The 16,549-nt window shown below is 47.3% G+C and overlaps 1 long non-coding RNA gene across 1 annotated transcript; it reads left to right on the top strand.

The window, feature by feature from the left end:
* Positions 1-369: 369 nt before the first annotated feature.
* LOC122923340 lies at positions 370-16,356 on the top strand. Its single transcript, XR_006387273.1, has 3 exons — positions 370-494; positions 14,323-14,466; positions 16,297-16,356. It is a non-coding gene; the product is annotated as an uncharacterized LOC122923340 (long non-coding RNA).
* Positions 16,357-16,549: the final 193 nt, after the last annotated feature.

Genomic DNA, 16,549 nt, shown 5'->3' on the forward strand with positions numbered 1-16,549 from the left:
CAGACATTACACAGATACAGCTCATCTATACAGACATTACAGGCTTACAGCTCTGCTACATACAGACTGGGATTCCACACAGCACAGCAGAGTCTCACACACAGAGCAGATAACCCTGGTCATGTGATCTCCATGACTCCTCCCCCACCTGATCACATGGTTATGATATCATCACAGGTCCTGTACCTTCTCCTGCTGCACAGCCTGACTCCTCCCACACTTGATCACATGGTCATGACATCATCACAGGTCCTGTACCTTCTCTTGCAGCACAGCCTGACTCCTCCTACACCTGATCACATGGTCATGACATCATCACAGGTCCTGTACCTTCTCCTGCAGCACAGCCTGACTCCTCCCACACCTGATCACATGGTCATGACATCATCACAGGGCCTGTACCTTCTCCTGGAGCCCGACTACTGGTGGTAGAAATTACAGCCCAGGAGGCTCCATAGTGAAGGGTTGTCAGAGGAGGACACGCCTGCCCCCAGGTAAGTGGAACACTCGTCACATCCACACATATAAGGCTCCACAGCCACAGAGATACACAGCTCCATCCGCCCTTAAGGCCCAGTTCACACTGCAGTTATTTCCTTCAGTTATTGAGCCCAGACCAGCAGTGAAGCGACTCAGAGATCAGGTGTAATGGGAAGATCTGCACTTGTTCTGTGGTTTTCTCCCGCACCAGGTTTTGGCTCACAATAACTGATGGAAATAACTGATCAAATAACTGAAGTGTGAACTCAGCCTAATCTACAAACTCCAGAGAACATGAAGCAGGAGGTAAAGACGCAGCTTCTGGGGCAGGACACCAGCCTAAAGATAATAACATAACATACAAATCACAAGAGGTTGGTTCTAGTATACAATGCATTTCAAGGGCGGCCTTCCTCAGGTGCAACAAAAGCCAGGAGCAGGGGGTGTTATATAGAAGACATATCCAGGAGATCTCAGAGACGTGGACTGGAGCAGGGGGCGTTATATAGAAGACATATCCAGGAGATGTCAGAGACGTGGACTGGAGCAGGGGGCGTTATATAGAAGACATATCCAGGAGATGTCAGAGACGTGGACTGGAGGAGGGGGCGTTATATAGAAGACATAACCAGGAGATCTCAGAGACGTGGACTGGATGAGGTTGCGTTATATAGAAGACATATCCAGGAGATCTCAGAGATGTGGACTGGAGGAGGGTGTGTTATATAGAAGACATATCCAGGAGATCTCAGAGACGTGGACTGGAGGAGGGGGCGTTATATAGAAGACATATCCAGGAGATCTCAGAGACGTGGACTGGAGGAGGGGGCGTTATATAGAAGACATATCCAGGAGATGTAAGAGATGTGGACTGGAGCAGGGGGCGTTATATAGAAGACATATCCAGGAGATGTCAGAGACGTGGACTGGAGGAGGGGGCGTTATATAGAAGACATATCCAGGAGATCTCAGAGACGTGGACTGGAGCAGGGGGCGTTATATAGAAGACATATCCAGGAGATCTCAGAGACGTGGACTGGAGCAGGGGGGTGTTATATAGAAGACATATCCAGGAGATCAGAGACGTGGACTGGAGCAGGGGGGTGTTATATAGAAGACATATCCAGGAGATCAGAGACGTGGACTGGAGCAGGGGGCATTATATAGAAGACATATCCAGGAGATCTCAGAGACGTGGACTGGAGCAGGGGGGTGTTATATAGAAGACATATCCAGGAGATCTCAGAGACATGGACTGGAGCAGGGGACGTTATATAGAAGACATATCCCGGAGATCTCAGAGACGTGGACTGGAGCAGGGGCTGTTATATAGAAGACATATCCAGGAGATCTCAGAGACGTGGACTGGAGGAGGCGGCGTTATATAGAAGACAAATCCAGGAGATCTCAGAGACGTGGACTGGAGGAGGGGGCGTTATATAGAAGACATATCCAGGAGATCTCAGAGACGTGGACTGGAGCAGGGGCGTTATATAGAAGACATATCCAGGAGATCTCAGAGACGTGGACTGGAGGAGGAGGCGTTATATAGAAGACATATCCAGGAGATCTCAGAGACGTGGACTGGAGGAGGAGGCGTTATATAGAAGACATATCCAGGAGATCTCAGAGACGTGGACTGGAGCAGGGGGCGTTATATAGAAGACATATCCAGGAGATCTCAGAGACGTGGACTGGAGCAGGGGGCGTTATATAGAAGACATATCCAGGAGATCTCAGAGACGTGGACTGGAGGAGGGGGCGTTATATAGAAGACATATCCAGGAGATCTCAGAGACGTGGACTGGAGCAGGGGGCGTTATATAGAAGACATATCCAGGAGATCTCAGAGACGTGGACTGGAGCAGGGGGCGTTATATAGAAGACATATGCAGGAGATCTCAGAGACGTGGACTGGAGCAGGGGGCGTTATATAGAAGACATATCCAGGAGATCTCAGAGACGTGGACTGGAGCAGGGGGCGTTACATAGAAGACATATCCAGGAGATCTCAGAGACGTGGACTGGAGCAGGGGGCGTTATATAGAAGACATATCCAGGAGATCTCAGAGATGTGGACTGGAGCAGGGGGCGTTATATAGAAGACATATCCAGGAGATCTCAGAGACGTGGACTGGAGCAGGGGGCGTTATATAGAAGACCTATCCAGGAGATCTCAGAGACGTGGACTGGAGCAGGGGACTGGAACGCCCAAAACATAAGAATTCATCCTTTTCTAACAATCACTAAAAACATGACTGGATAAAATGAGTGGCCCTACAAGAAGAGGATCACACCCCAAGGATATATAAATACAGGACACGAGGCTGAAGTTGGTTTCTTATTCAGAAGTTGCAGTGAGCGTCCCGAGGGGAAATCGTGTGAAAGCGGCATTAAAATACAAAAGACGGGCACAAAATGGGCAGAAAAGTGTGATTTAAAAACTGAAATGAATTCGGGCACTGATCTCACACTGGTGACATACAGAGGGTGATGCCCGCACCGTATACAGGGGAGTTCAGCCCAACAGGTTCTGGGCACAAGAACTGTCAGGAAAGTGGACAGACGGACACTGTCCCTGATCTCAATAAGTAACTGGTGTTTTTAAAGGGTTAAATGAATATGTGCCGGGCTGAACTGGAATGTATATGATGTGGGGCATCACCCTCTGTGTGTTGGCAGTGTGAGATCAGTGGCCGAATTCATTTAACACTGTGGATGTCACTGTTATGGGGGGGGGGGGGGCGCTGCGGATGTCACTGTTATGGGGGGGGGGGGGCGCTGCGGATGTCACTGTTATGGGGGCGCGCTGTGGATGTCATTGTTATGGGGGGGGCGCGCTGTGGATGTCATTGTTATGAGGGGGGGCGCTGTGGATGTCATTGTTATGGGGGGGCGCTGCGGATGTCACTGTTATGGGGGGGGGCGCTGTGGATGTCATTGTTATGGGGGGGGGCGCTGTGGATGTCATTGTTATGGGGGGGGCGCTGTGGATGTCATTGTTATGGGGGGGGGCGCTGTGGATGTCATTGTTATGGGGGGGGCGCTGTGGATGTCATTGTTATGGGGGGGGCGCTGTGGATGTCATTGTTATGGGGGGGGCGCTGTGGATGTCATTGTTATGGGGGGGGCGCTGTGGATGTCATTGTTATGGGGGGGGTGCTGTGGATGTCATTGTTATGGGGGGGGGCGCTGTGGATGTCATTGTTATGGGGGGGGGCGCTGTGGATGTCATTGTTATGGGGGGGGCGCTGTGGATGTCATTGTTATGGGGGGGGCGCTGTGGATGTCATTGTTATGGGGGGGGCGCTGTGGATGTCATTGTTATGGGGGGGGCGCTGTGGATGTCATTGTTATGGGGGGGGGCGCTGTGGATGTCATTGTTATGGGGGGGGCGCTGTGGATGTCATTGTTATGGGGGGGGCGCTGTGGATGTCATTGTTATGGGGGGGGCGCTGTGGATGTCATTGTTATGGGGGGGGGCGCTGTGGATGTCATTGTTATGGGGGGGGCGCTGTGGATGTCATTGTATGGGGGGGGCGCTGTGGATGTCATTGTTATGGGGGGGGGGCGCTGTGGATGTCATTGTTATGGGGGGGGGGGCGCTGTGGATGTCATTGTTATGGGGGGGGGGGCGCTGTGGATGTCATTGTTATGGGGGGGGGGGCGCTGTGGATGTCATTGTTATGGGGGGGGGCGCTGTGGATGTCATTGTTATGGGGGGGGGCGCTGTGGATGTCATTGTTATGGGGGGGGCGCTGTGGATGTCATTGTTATGGGGGGGGCGCTGTGGATGTCATTGTTATGGGGGGGGGGCGCTGTGGATGTCATTGTTATGGGGGGGGGCGCTGTGGATGTCATTGTTATGGGGGGGGGCGCTGTGGATGTCATTGTTATGGGGGGGCGCTGTGGATGTCATTGTTATGGGGGGGGGGGCGCTGTGGATGTCATTGTTATGGGGGGGGGCGCTGTGGATGTCACTGTTATAGGGGGGGCGCTGTGGATGTCATTGTTATGGGGGGGGGAGGCGCTGTGGATGTCCCTGTTATGGGGGTCGGTGTGAAGCCGGTAATTCTGCCCATAGATGATAAATATGATATAACGGCTCCAGAAAGATACAAATAAATAGAGAATTACTAATAACGGAGAAGAAGTGCGCAGGTCTCCAGTGTGAGGCGCTGACGAGACAGAAATCATAGAACGGCAAAAGGAAATTCACAAGTAAAGTGGCTGAAATAAACAATAGTAAAATCACCAACCCATATGACAGACATCTGTAGGGGATGTGTCCTCCCCGACGCACGTTTCAGCTGCTGCCTTCATCTTGGGGTTGGCGCTGCTGTGTGTGAGAAGCCTTTTATATCCGTGTATAATATAATACTCGCCACTTATTTATGTGGCGCATGCGCGTACAGGAAGGAAGGAAACCCTGTCCCCGGCACTAAGAGGATACGCAGGGGGAAATGGGACAGGAAGCAGGTGGTCTCGTTCTCACCACTCCAGCACAGGGGAGGAGGAGCCAAGCAGAGTGCAGCGCATGCGCACATGAGGAGGAGTATTAATGCTCCATATTGGAGAAGGACAGAATGACCCGGGGAAACAGAGATTTTGGAATTCCTTGGATTTCTTCATTCAATCCCTCCGGTGTCACAGTCCGCATCCTGACCCTCCAGAAGTCTTCTCCACCGATCAGCCGTGCAGACCCACCTCTACACCATGTAGGTATCAAACCGCCATCTTTATCATGTGTGATGGTGAAATGACGGACAAACTGCGGTTAGATTTCCCTGCATTAACCCCTTCAGAAAAAAATTGGAAAGATTCAGTTTTCAGAATGTTAATTGCTTTTCCGGCAGATAGTGATACCTCGTAAACCAGTTATTACTCTACATCCCCCACATGTCTACTTTATGTTCCTCATTCTGTAAGTGTCACTTTATGTTTTTTAGAACAGGCTTAGACATTTAGAAACAATTCTTATAATTTTTATGCAAATTTCCTAAACTGCTTTTTAAAGGGGTTCTCCGGGCTATTAATATTGATGACCTATCCTCAAGATAGGTCATCAGTATCGGATTGGCGGGGATTCGACATCCGGCACCCCCACAGCTCAGCTGTATGAGGAGAAGGCGCGCGCCGTCTCCTGTCCTGCTCGCCGCTGTCTTGTCTATGGCAAGCTGGAAGAGAGACGGGAGACGGCAGCCGCGCACAGCGTGTACCTTCTCTTCATACAATTGATCGGCTGGGGGTGTCGGACCCCCCCCCCCCCGATCTGATATTGATGACCTCCGCTCACCTATGATCTCGATGCGTGCTGGATCCTATAGTTCTCTCGTGTGCCGGCACAGTTACTTGCGCGTGTGTAGTAGGGATACGGGAACGCCGACTTCTGCTGTTTCAGTGTCCGGAATGGTATGAAGGATAAGTTTATCTCAATAGGTTGGTGCCGCAGTTACACTCGATGGATTAATACCGCAGTTACAGATATTGATGACCTCCACTCACCTATGATCTCGATGCACTGCTGGTTCCTATAGTTCTCTCGTGTGTCGGCACACTTACTTGCGTGTGTGTAGTAGGGATACGGGGACGCCGACTTCTGCTGTTTCAGTGTCCGGAATGGTATAAAGGATACGTTTATTCCTCTCAATAGGTTGGTGCCGCAATTACACTCGATGGATTAATACCGCAGTTACACCAGACGCATTTCCAAACTGTACGTTTTGTTCCTCAGTGGTTGCAATAGTATAAAAATGAGGGACCAATCGCTCCTTATCCGGAGCTGTGCTGATATCAGAACCTGGGCCGGACCGGGTCAGGCTGTTTTTGTAGTATCCTAGTCATTCGTAATGAACACCCTATTTTTTTCTTTTCATTTGTTCTATATACCAACAAATTAAACATACAAATGAGGGGGGCGTGGTCAACTGCTGTCATGGACGGTCGCATCTAAGAGCAGCTCTGTCTCCCACCAGCAATCCTCAGCAATCCTGAATCTACTTTCCCTCATTAAGAGCATCTGAAGCCGCTGAAGAGACCTGACCTGGACCATGAGCCCCAGTAAAGCACAGATGGCGGCGGAGCGACTTAAGGAGTTCGCTTGGCAGGACTCCCAACATGGCGCTGCGGCCTCTTCACCGTCCCGCGCGGCCATCACCAGGAGCCAGTCCTCTCAGCAGCTCCCTTCTGATACAGAGCCCGCACCGGAACTTACCCTGCAAACCTCCCATCAACAACTGATGGCGGCCATTACCGGGTGCCAGGTCTCCCTGAAGATAGAGGAGGTCAGGGTGGACTTGGGCCTACTACGGCATGACGTGCAACAGCGCGGGAAAGGGTTAGACTTACCGAGACCAGGGTGTCTGACTTGGAGGATCTGACTACTCCTTTACCGGCGAGGATTGCCGCCGTGGAGGCCTCCGTGGAGCTGTACCTTCAGAAATGTGACTATTTGGAGAACCGCGCGCGCCGCAATAACGTGCGCATTATTGGTATGTCAGCGGGCGGAGGGCCCAGATCCAGCGGCCTTCCTGGAGGGGTGGTTCAAAGAGGTGTTCCCAAACGCTGCCTTCTCCTCCGCATACGCCGTTGAAAGAGCGCACCGTGTTCCGGCCAGACCACTTCAACCTGGTGCCCCACCGAGACCTCTGCTTGCCCGCATGCTAAATTGGCGCGACAGGTATCTTATCCTGGCACAAGCCAGAATCGCACAGGCCATATCGCTGGGCTCAGCGAATATATCTCTATACCCGGACTTTTCCGCTGACCTGCAGAAGAGGAGGAAATTCAGGGGTTGGCAGCACTACTCATCCCACTCATTTGGGTACTGACCAGGAAATGGCTTACAAGCCAAATGGTGCGCGCAGATAGGGGTCCTGACTGGGGGTCCCAACTCATCCAGACAATTCAATAATCCGCAGCACTCGCCGGTAAATGATGAAAATAGTGGTGATTTATTCACTCAAGCAGCCAGTATACAGCGACGTTTCGACCTCAGTTGGTCGACCTCATACTGACGATCCCAGTATGTTCTGGAGGAAAGATACCGCCGCATGATCCTTGGGCTTTGCTGCAGCAGGGTTATCTTCTTGTCCTCTTCTAGAAGAAGCTTCATCATGTTCACTGGACCGTGTCATTTTGTTTTTGGCAACAATTGCCATGGTCTGTACTGTGCTTTGGACCTTGAATGACTCATCTGCAGACAAGAATTTCAGTTTCTTAAATCTGGTATCCAGAGCAGCGGAAATTAGGGCAGTGTTTGAAGACGAGTCAGGTTGAAACGTAGACAGTTCTTGCCATCTTGTTGTGATCTGTTGTACTGCATGAGCCTGGTATGACATTAATGGTGCAGTCTCAAAAGCTAAAGTCTGTATGGACTTCTTTAAGTTCTGCACTAGCTGTGGAAGTGCAGAGAGGGTAACATAGTTCTGCCCACTCAGAAATACCGTAGATCCTTCAAATGGCTCAAGTGCCTGGCTAAGCTCCTCAATCAGGCTCCACTGTTCAGGCTTCAGATCAAGGTAGTGGTGTTTTCCTCTTGGAGTCACTTCTGGGTCTGAGAGAGCAGCAGTCACCGGCCATCTTTGTTCCAGCAATCTTGCTATCATGTGATAAGTGCTATTCCAGCGTGTACTTACATCATGCACCAGCATATGTTGTGGCGTGCCCATCTGCTGTTGCTTCTCCTTTAGTTTTGTACATGCCAACTGACTCATCTTAAAATGCTCAACAAGGCATCTTACACAAGCCACACACTTAGAAAGCGTTCCTCTTCAGAGCGCTTTGCACAACTAAGTTCAGGGTGTGACCTGCACATCGCATCGATGCCCATCCATGTTTTTCTTGTAAAATCTTCATTGCTGCTACAACATTAGTACCATTGTCATGGACAACAGCTTTGACTTTCTTTGCTGGAATGCCAAATATGACAATAACATCCTCAAGCCACTCTGCAATATTTGCCGCTGTGTGCCTTTTTTCAAGTGGCATCGTAGTTAGGCTGTAGGACTCCATTTCCCAATCCTTCCCAAGAAAATGACACGTCACCCCCAGATAAGCTTCTGTAGCAATGCTCGTCCAAATGTCAGTTGTAAGTGCAATGCTGTCAGTCTCCTTAAGAGTGTTCGTCAACTTGCCTTTGATGTCTTCATACTTTTTCTCCATAATTTTCATGAAGTAGGTTCTGGAAGGAAGAGTGTATCTTGGATTGAAAGTGGAAATCATCCTCTGAAAACCTTCATCCTCCACCATAGATAGCGGGCGCATGTCTGTGACAATCATGTTCAGGATGCTGTCTGTAAGCTCAGCTGCTTCAGTTGAACGTGATGCAGCTGTCCACACATAGCTGTCCATACGTCGCTGTGATTGTGATGTACTGAAAAAGATGTTAAATAAACTATTATTATTACAATACGAAGCATGTGTGGTGTGTGATTTATGTAAAATGTTTGATTTACTTACCTTGGGTCAGGTCCGCTCGGTGAACTAGTAGTACATGCGTAAACTGGGTGTTTTCTGGTCAAATGTTGAAGCATTGATGTTGTGCTATTATGGTAGGCTAGTTCGCTTTTACAATAGACACACTGTACGGATTTTTCTTTCTTTCTCAGCTTGAAATGATCCCAAACTTTGGACACTCTGTGCCGTTTTCTCTGTCCTGTCTCGGCGGCCTCACTTATAGTTTCTCTCTCTTTCTCCATTTCGCAGTTGAAAGTAAATGAATACTTCTTTAGGCCTTGCCTCTTGCTTTGTGCAACAATTAGTAAAACTTAAGTGACACAGTCACACCTTACGGGGGGTAAAAGAAGAATTTCAGAAACATCATCGGATCAAACTACCCCCCTTCCCCAATCAGAATATCACCTTTCAACTTCACACAGATCTCTCCATCCAAACCAATAACGTTACAAGGTGCCATTGCAATTTGCCAGCGCCAATGTGCCTCCATTAAACCCTCTCCAGAGTCTAATAAACCAATAACTTTATATATGCCACGAAGATGGCTTGGCTGTATAAAGTTATTGGTTTACTTTGGAGGGGTTAATGGAAACACCTTGGCAATGGGCATGTATAAAGTTATTGGTTTGGAGGGGTTAATGGAAGCACCTTGGCATTAGACATGTATAAAGTATTTGGTTTAGAGAGGGGTTAATGAAGGCACTTCCAAGGTGCTTTCATTAACCCCTCCAAACCAATTACTGTATACATGCCCAAGTGCCCATTGCCAAGGTGTTTCCATTAACCCCTCCAAACCAATAACTTTATACATGCCCTGATGCCCATTGGTTTGGAGGAGTTAATGGAAGCACCTTGGCAATGGGCATGTATACACAGTTATTGGTTTGTAGAGGTTAATGAAAGCACCTTGGAGGTGCCTTCATTAACCCCTCTCTAAACTAATAACTTTATACATGCCAAGGTGGTGCCACCATTAACCACTCTCCATCTGCCTCTTTTCTATAAATCTATTTACAGTAAGTGCCCCCCGATTCCCCCCTCCCCTGGAGTGCCTCTGGTGCTGTTAACTTAAATTACGGTACCTAATGGCACTGGCACTAGTGAGGAGGGTGCAGGCACATGGAGTCCGACTCTGGACCGAGGCAGTCTTCATCCCAGCATGCACTGGGACCTTAGGTGACGTAACAAACACATCGTTAGCCAGCGTGCTGACGATGTATGTGCGCAACGGCGCATTATGCAGAGTCCCGCCTGCAGGGCGGTGCCATCTCTCTTGACTCCGGACAGAGGAAGCGGTGAGTGAGACTCTTAATTTCACTCCCGCTCCGTGATCATGTGCCTGTACACGATTACTCGATGCAGGGAAACTGCATCAAGGATTATTTTGACTCGAATTAATCGAAGTATTCGAATAATCGTTTCAGCCCTAGTCTCAGACCCCACGGAAGAGAATAGGAGGGACTGGTTGCTGAGAGGTAGGAGTTACATGAACCACCTGCAGGAGAAGAGCGATCGCAAGATGCTTTTCTTGCAACAACAGACCTTTTGAACAAGGTAGTAGAGTGGGTAAGGCATTGGCGCAGGTAGTAAGGAGGAATAACATGTGTCCACCGATACTCCGCATCGCGGACAAGGAAGGGATAGTGGTATCAGACCCTGGGGGTATTTTGGATCGTTTCGGGGAATTTTATCAGGACCTATACTGTTCCCATGCCCAGTACTCTCTTCAGTCATTGGAGAATTATCTGCAGGAAGTAACCTACCCACAGCTATCCGAGCCGGATAGGGAAATGTTAGATGGGGAGTTTACGCTGGAAGAGTGAAGCGATCGCAGGGTTAAATATGGGAAAGGCCCCAGGACCGGATGGGATACCATTGGAGGTGTATTCTAAATATGTGGAGATTTTAGCACCGCAGCTCTTGCGTCTGTACAAAGCGTCTCTGAATAGTGGTACCCTTCCGGAGTCACTGTATGAGGCTTCCATTGTAGTTTTGTTGAAACCTGACAAAGAACCCTTAGAGTGCGGGTCGTACCGGCCTATCTCGCTGTTAAACTTAGACTACAAAATTCTCACTAAATTGTTGGTGAATAGACTGAATAGGGTTATATCAACTATAATACATGACAACCAGTCTGGTTTTATACCTGGCAGATCTACCTCTAGTAATATACGTAAGGCACAGGTTATTGCCCAGTTGGGACGTGCGGACCGGAAATTGTGCGCTTTGGCCGCCTTAGATACCGCCAAAGCGTTCGACTCCGTTGAGTGGCCTTATTTAGTGCAGGTCCTGCAGTTTTTTGGCTTTGGTCCTGTGTTTATCAAATGGGTCAATATCCTGTATAGATCCCCGACTGCGAACATAATGATTAATGGCTCCTTATCATCTACATTTAAACTGTACAGAGGTACCAGACAGGGGTGTCCCCTATCTCCCTTGCTGTTCGCAGTAGCCATTGAACATCTAGCTTTGAGGATTCGTCAGGGTGATGTTTATAAAGGTATTGCGTTGGGAAATAGAGAGGATAGGTTGGGACTCTATGCTGATGACCTCATTTTGTACATGGATTCCGTAGAATGCACTTTACCTAGGGCGATAACCATTATCGAACAGTTTGGTGCGTTCTCCGGGCTATGTATAAATTGGACCAAGTCGGCCATTATGCTTTTGTGGGCCTCGGACTGGCCATCAGTGTACCGGAACCTGCTGGTGGTGGACAGGTTTAAATATTTAGGAGTAATCATTACCAAAGTCCCAGAGACCTCACACTTGCTGAACATAAATCCCCTGGTGTCATACTTTGTAGACAAGTTTAAATCTTGGAATACTTTACTGCTGTCCACCATGGGCCGCGTAAACTTAATCAAAATTGTTCTTCAGCCCAAAGCCTTGTACTTATTGGAACACGCTTGCGCACCTGTCCCACGTACACTCTTTGACAGGTTACACTCCCTCATGGCAACATTTATATGGGGTAGGAATAGAAGGAAGTTGGCCATTAAATCTCTACAGAGGAGTTGGGATCAGGGTGGGGCGGCTCTGCCGGACTTGCATTTATATTTTCTTGCTGGTCAGTTGCGGTATCTGGTGCCATGGGTGACCCGGGATGTGCTTCCTAACTCTGAGTACTATCTGAGGGAGTTCTTGCGGCTCCCCACCCTATGGCCTGTCCTCGAGGGCCGAACATCTATATCGGTCTCGCTCCTTCCGATCCATAAATTGGCACATCAGGTGTGGGGAGCTGCAAAGTTACAGCAGTACAAGGAAATGCCGGAGGATATTCCATTGTGGATCAACCCATTGTTTCCGCATCTAATGCAAAGTGAATGGGAGGTGGTATGGAAGGGATATGGTGTATGCTATCTGAGGGATCTGTATGATAATGGTATCCTATTCTCCTTCTCCCAACTGCAGACTAAAGTGGATGTTCTGAGACCGCACTTTTTCAGATACCTGCAATTGAGACATGCCCTCCAAGCCCAGTTAAGGGATCTGAAAAGGCCTGTGTCAGCTTATCCTCTGATAGGGGTCTTCAGGACACAAGGTCCGCGGGAAATGATATCCGCCATCTATACACATTTACTTAACCTTAAACTCTCAGCTTCTCCACTGGGGGCGGAACGTAAATGGAGAGGGAATATACCAGCTTTGACGGATGAGGAATGGGGAGAGGCTCTGGAGGCTCCAGTGGCTGTATCTCTGTCTCTCAATAACAGATTGACACAGCTCTTCATTTTGAACAGGTTTTATTTAACCCCGACCAGGTTTTTCAAAATGGGTAGGAGGCCACACACGGAGTGCCATAGGTGTTCACAATTGAATGCGGATTTTTGGCACCTAATGTGGGATTGTAGCCACATACAGTCGTTTTGGAGAGAGGTGGTGGACATGGTCTCCTCTCTGATACCGGACTCACTGGTGGTTTGCCCCAAATCTTGCCTTCTGGGTATTGTAGAGGATGTCACGTTCACGTTATACACTCACCTTCATTAGGGAGGCCCTATTTATGGCCAGGAAAGCTATTGCCCTTAGATGGATGGCGGACAGACCTCCTACGGTTGGCCAGTGGAAAACCATGGTTAACAATATTATTCCCTTTGAGAGGATTATTTACTCCCGCATAGGTTGTCCCCAGAAGTTTCAGAAGATATGGGGACCATGGTGCGCTTCCCCTCTGACTGCTACGGCAGCCCATCTACACTCTATGGCTTAATTGATGGGCTCAATCTGTGGCGCATTTTCAGGATCTATTGATGGAGATAAATCACAATACATGCTGTAAACTAATGTGACAAAGGATGTTTATTAGCATGATGCACTAAGGATACTGGGTCTTGACTACCGCTTTCTGTGATAATGCAGATTATTTACTTTTTTCATTACATTCTTTACAGTATTGTAAGACATTGCACATTGTACTGCCCTTTGAATGTACTGTTGCATATCTTGCTTGCTATTCTTCAATAAAGCGAGTTTAAAAAAAAACATACAAATGATCTAGATTATAAAATCCAATTGTCACCGCCAGTTCTGTTTTGGTTTCACTTTCTCATCTCCTTTCCTTCTGCCAGGTGTCACTTATTTAGACTAATCATCTTCCTTTATATTCCCTCCCATACTGCCTCACTTTGCGGTTTATACTACTTCCTGGATGAAGTGTTCACTGCTGGAGGCTGCTTCTGCTGTTTGCTCAGATAAGTCCTTTACTTTATTGTGTTTCCTTGCTGGCTTGACTCCGTCCGTATTAAGTGCAAGGAGCCGGTGGTTGTGTCCCCTCACTATTATAGGGTTTTTAGGTGTCATACAGACTTAGGTACGTGGGCATGCAATCGTCTACCATCGAGACCCTTGCATGTGCATAGCAGTCAGGGAGAGCTCTTAGGGTTTTATAGGGCTTACCTATAAGCTCCTTAGTTTGGGATCAAGCCAGTCGCTCATTTATTCATAAGTTCCAGCTATCTGCAAACTTCACCCGTGACACCGATATATATAGAAAATACAAAACGTCCAAGTTGATCAACAAGTCATAGAACTGGGAATAAAGAAATATAGGATAAAGTATACACATGTAGTGTAAAAGGGCTAATGTGATCTACATTCCGGGGTGTTAGTTCGCTCTGCAGGTCTGTCTGCATTTTATTCTATATTTTGTTTTATTCCCAGATTTATGACTTGTTGAGCAACTTATGTCTGGTATTTTCTATATATTGGATTTTATGACCTATCATGAAATTGCTTTGACCTCACACATGTTTCGATCCATATAAAAAGAGAGAACACAAGATCTAAACTTTATCTCCTCCGATGTCTCCTCTTATCTCCAGTAATTGTATTTTACATGAGATTTTGTAGGATTTTACATCGTTTCATCTTCTCTCCATTCAGGCTAATACAATATAGGATTCGCTCAGTGGAGATCTTCTATATAAGATCCTTCTCCTGATTGACCCGACAAGAATGGACAGGGACAAGATGGTGGAGAGGATAATAAATCTCACCCTAGAGATCCTCTTCCGGCTTACTGGAGAGGTGAGAGATTCTGATGATGTCACATTACATCATCTTATCTATCAAACAAGGAATGTCGCACTAAAATGAGGTGGAAAAACCACACAGAGGTGCACCCACTTACCAGACAACACCCAGTCTGAAAGTGATAAATAGCATAAATAAATAATGAAAGTGGGGCACACTCTCAAAGTATAGGGATCTTTATTAACACAAATGGTAAAAATGCAGAAATGACAGTAAATCTTAAAAAATAATAAATAAAAATGCAGAAAAAATGTTAAAATACACTAGGTATAGACAATAAAATTGATTAAATTTAGATTATAAATGATCATGAAAAATGGGTAAAAATATATTAAACAATACAAATACTATAGTCAATATGCGCATGGATCCCAATATAAACTTTCAATGCGAATAGTCAGTCACAAAGTATAAGCTCACTGGTTGTTAGGTATAGAGTCCCATATACGGTTAGTATAATGTTATATAATTTTTTAGAAAGGTCCTTACTTGCCAATTGTAGCAATGCTTGAAAGCGTATGCAGCCTGTGGGTTTGCGTTAGATAATATTCAGGCTGTTCATACGCACAGCGGCGTCCCGCTGTATTCAATGTAGCAAAAGCGATCGCTTGTCGATGGTTTGTAGAGGCTTACCCGAGGGTCTTTTGATGTTGGATATTGAGCTCTCGACACGGCGTACCTGTCTCGGTTCCGGTCTCAAGAGCTGGTGTCCAGGTTTGAGTTTTTGGCCGCCAGTGAGATTTGTTTGTTGCACGCGGTGTCGATGTCTTTCATCACCAGCGTGGCAGCGATAATTCACTTCGGCGGCTTTCTTGTTAAATGGCAGTTGTCCAGACTTCCTCGGTTTTGCAGGATCTCTCTACTCCATAGGGGGATTGATACCAGACGCGTTTCGGGGATTTACAAAAATGACCCCTTCCTCAGTGGTCAAACCACTGAGGAAGGGGTCATTTTTGTAAATCCCTGAAACGCGTCTGGTATCAATCCCCCTATGGAGTAGAGAGATCCTGCAAAACCGAGGAAGTCTGGACAACTGCCATTTAACAAGAAAGCCGCCGAAGTGAATTATCGCTGCCACGCTGGTGATGAAAGACATCGACACCGCGTGCAACAAACAAATCTCACTGGCGGCCAAAAACTCAAACCTGGACACCAGCTCTTGAGACCGGAACCGAGACAGGTACGCCGTGTCGAGAGCTCAATATCCAACATCAAAAGACCCTCGGGTAAGCCTCTACAAACCATCGACAAGCGATCGCTTTTGCTACATTGAATACAGCGGGACGCCGCTGTGCGTATGAACAGCCTGAATATTATCTAACGCAAACCCACAGGCTGCATACGCTTTCAAGCATTGCTACAATTGGCAAGTAAGGACCTTTCTAAAAAATTATATAACATTATACTAACCGTATATGGGACTCTATACCTAACAACCAGTGAGCTTATACTTTGTGACTGACTATTCGCATTGAAAGTTTATATTGGGATCCATGCGCATATTGACTATAGTATTTGTATTGTTTAATATATTTTTACCCATTTTTCATGATCATTTATAATCTAAATTTAATCAATTTTATTGTCTATACCTAGTGTATTTTAACATTTTTTCTGCATTTTTATTTATTATTTTTTAAGATTTACTGTCATTTCTGCATTTTTACCATTTGTGTTAATAAAGATCCCTATACTTTGAGAGTGTGCCCCACTTTCATTATTTATCATCTTATCTATGTTACTAACAGATGGACATGACTGGAGGGGTGAGGGACTCTGGAGATGTATGGAGTGATAGTTATTACTGTGTCTCTCCATAACCAGGACTACACAGTAGTGAAGAAGACCTCTAGTGAGCGCTGTCAGGACCCTGTGTCTGAAGGATGGGGAAGAACCCTGAGCCCATTAATGGGGCCTCCACCTCACCTCCTGATACATGAGGAAATCAATAGAGAGAAGATCCTAGAGCTCACCAACAAGATGATTGAGCTGCTGACTGGAGAGGTGACACTGCTGGGAATGCTGGGACATTATACAGGAACGCTATGAAGGGATCTGGGTGATGACTGTATCGTTG

This window comes from Bufo gargarizans, unplaced genomic scaffold (assembly GCF_014858855.1).
Source record: "Bufo gargarizans isolate SCDJY-AF-19 unplaced genomic scaffold, ASM1485885v1 original_scaffold_1487_pilon, whole genome shotgun sequence".
Classification (NCBI taxonomy): Eukaryota; Metazoa; Chordata; class Amphibia; order Anura; family Bufonidae; genus Bufo; species Bufo gargarizans.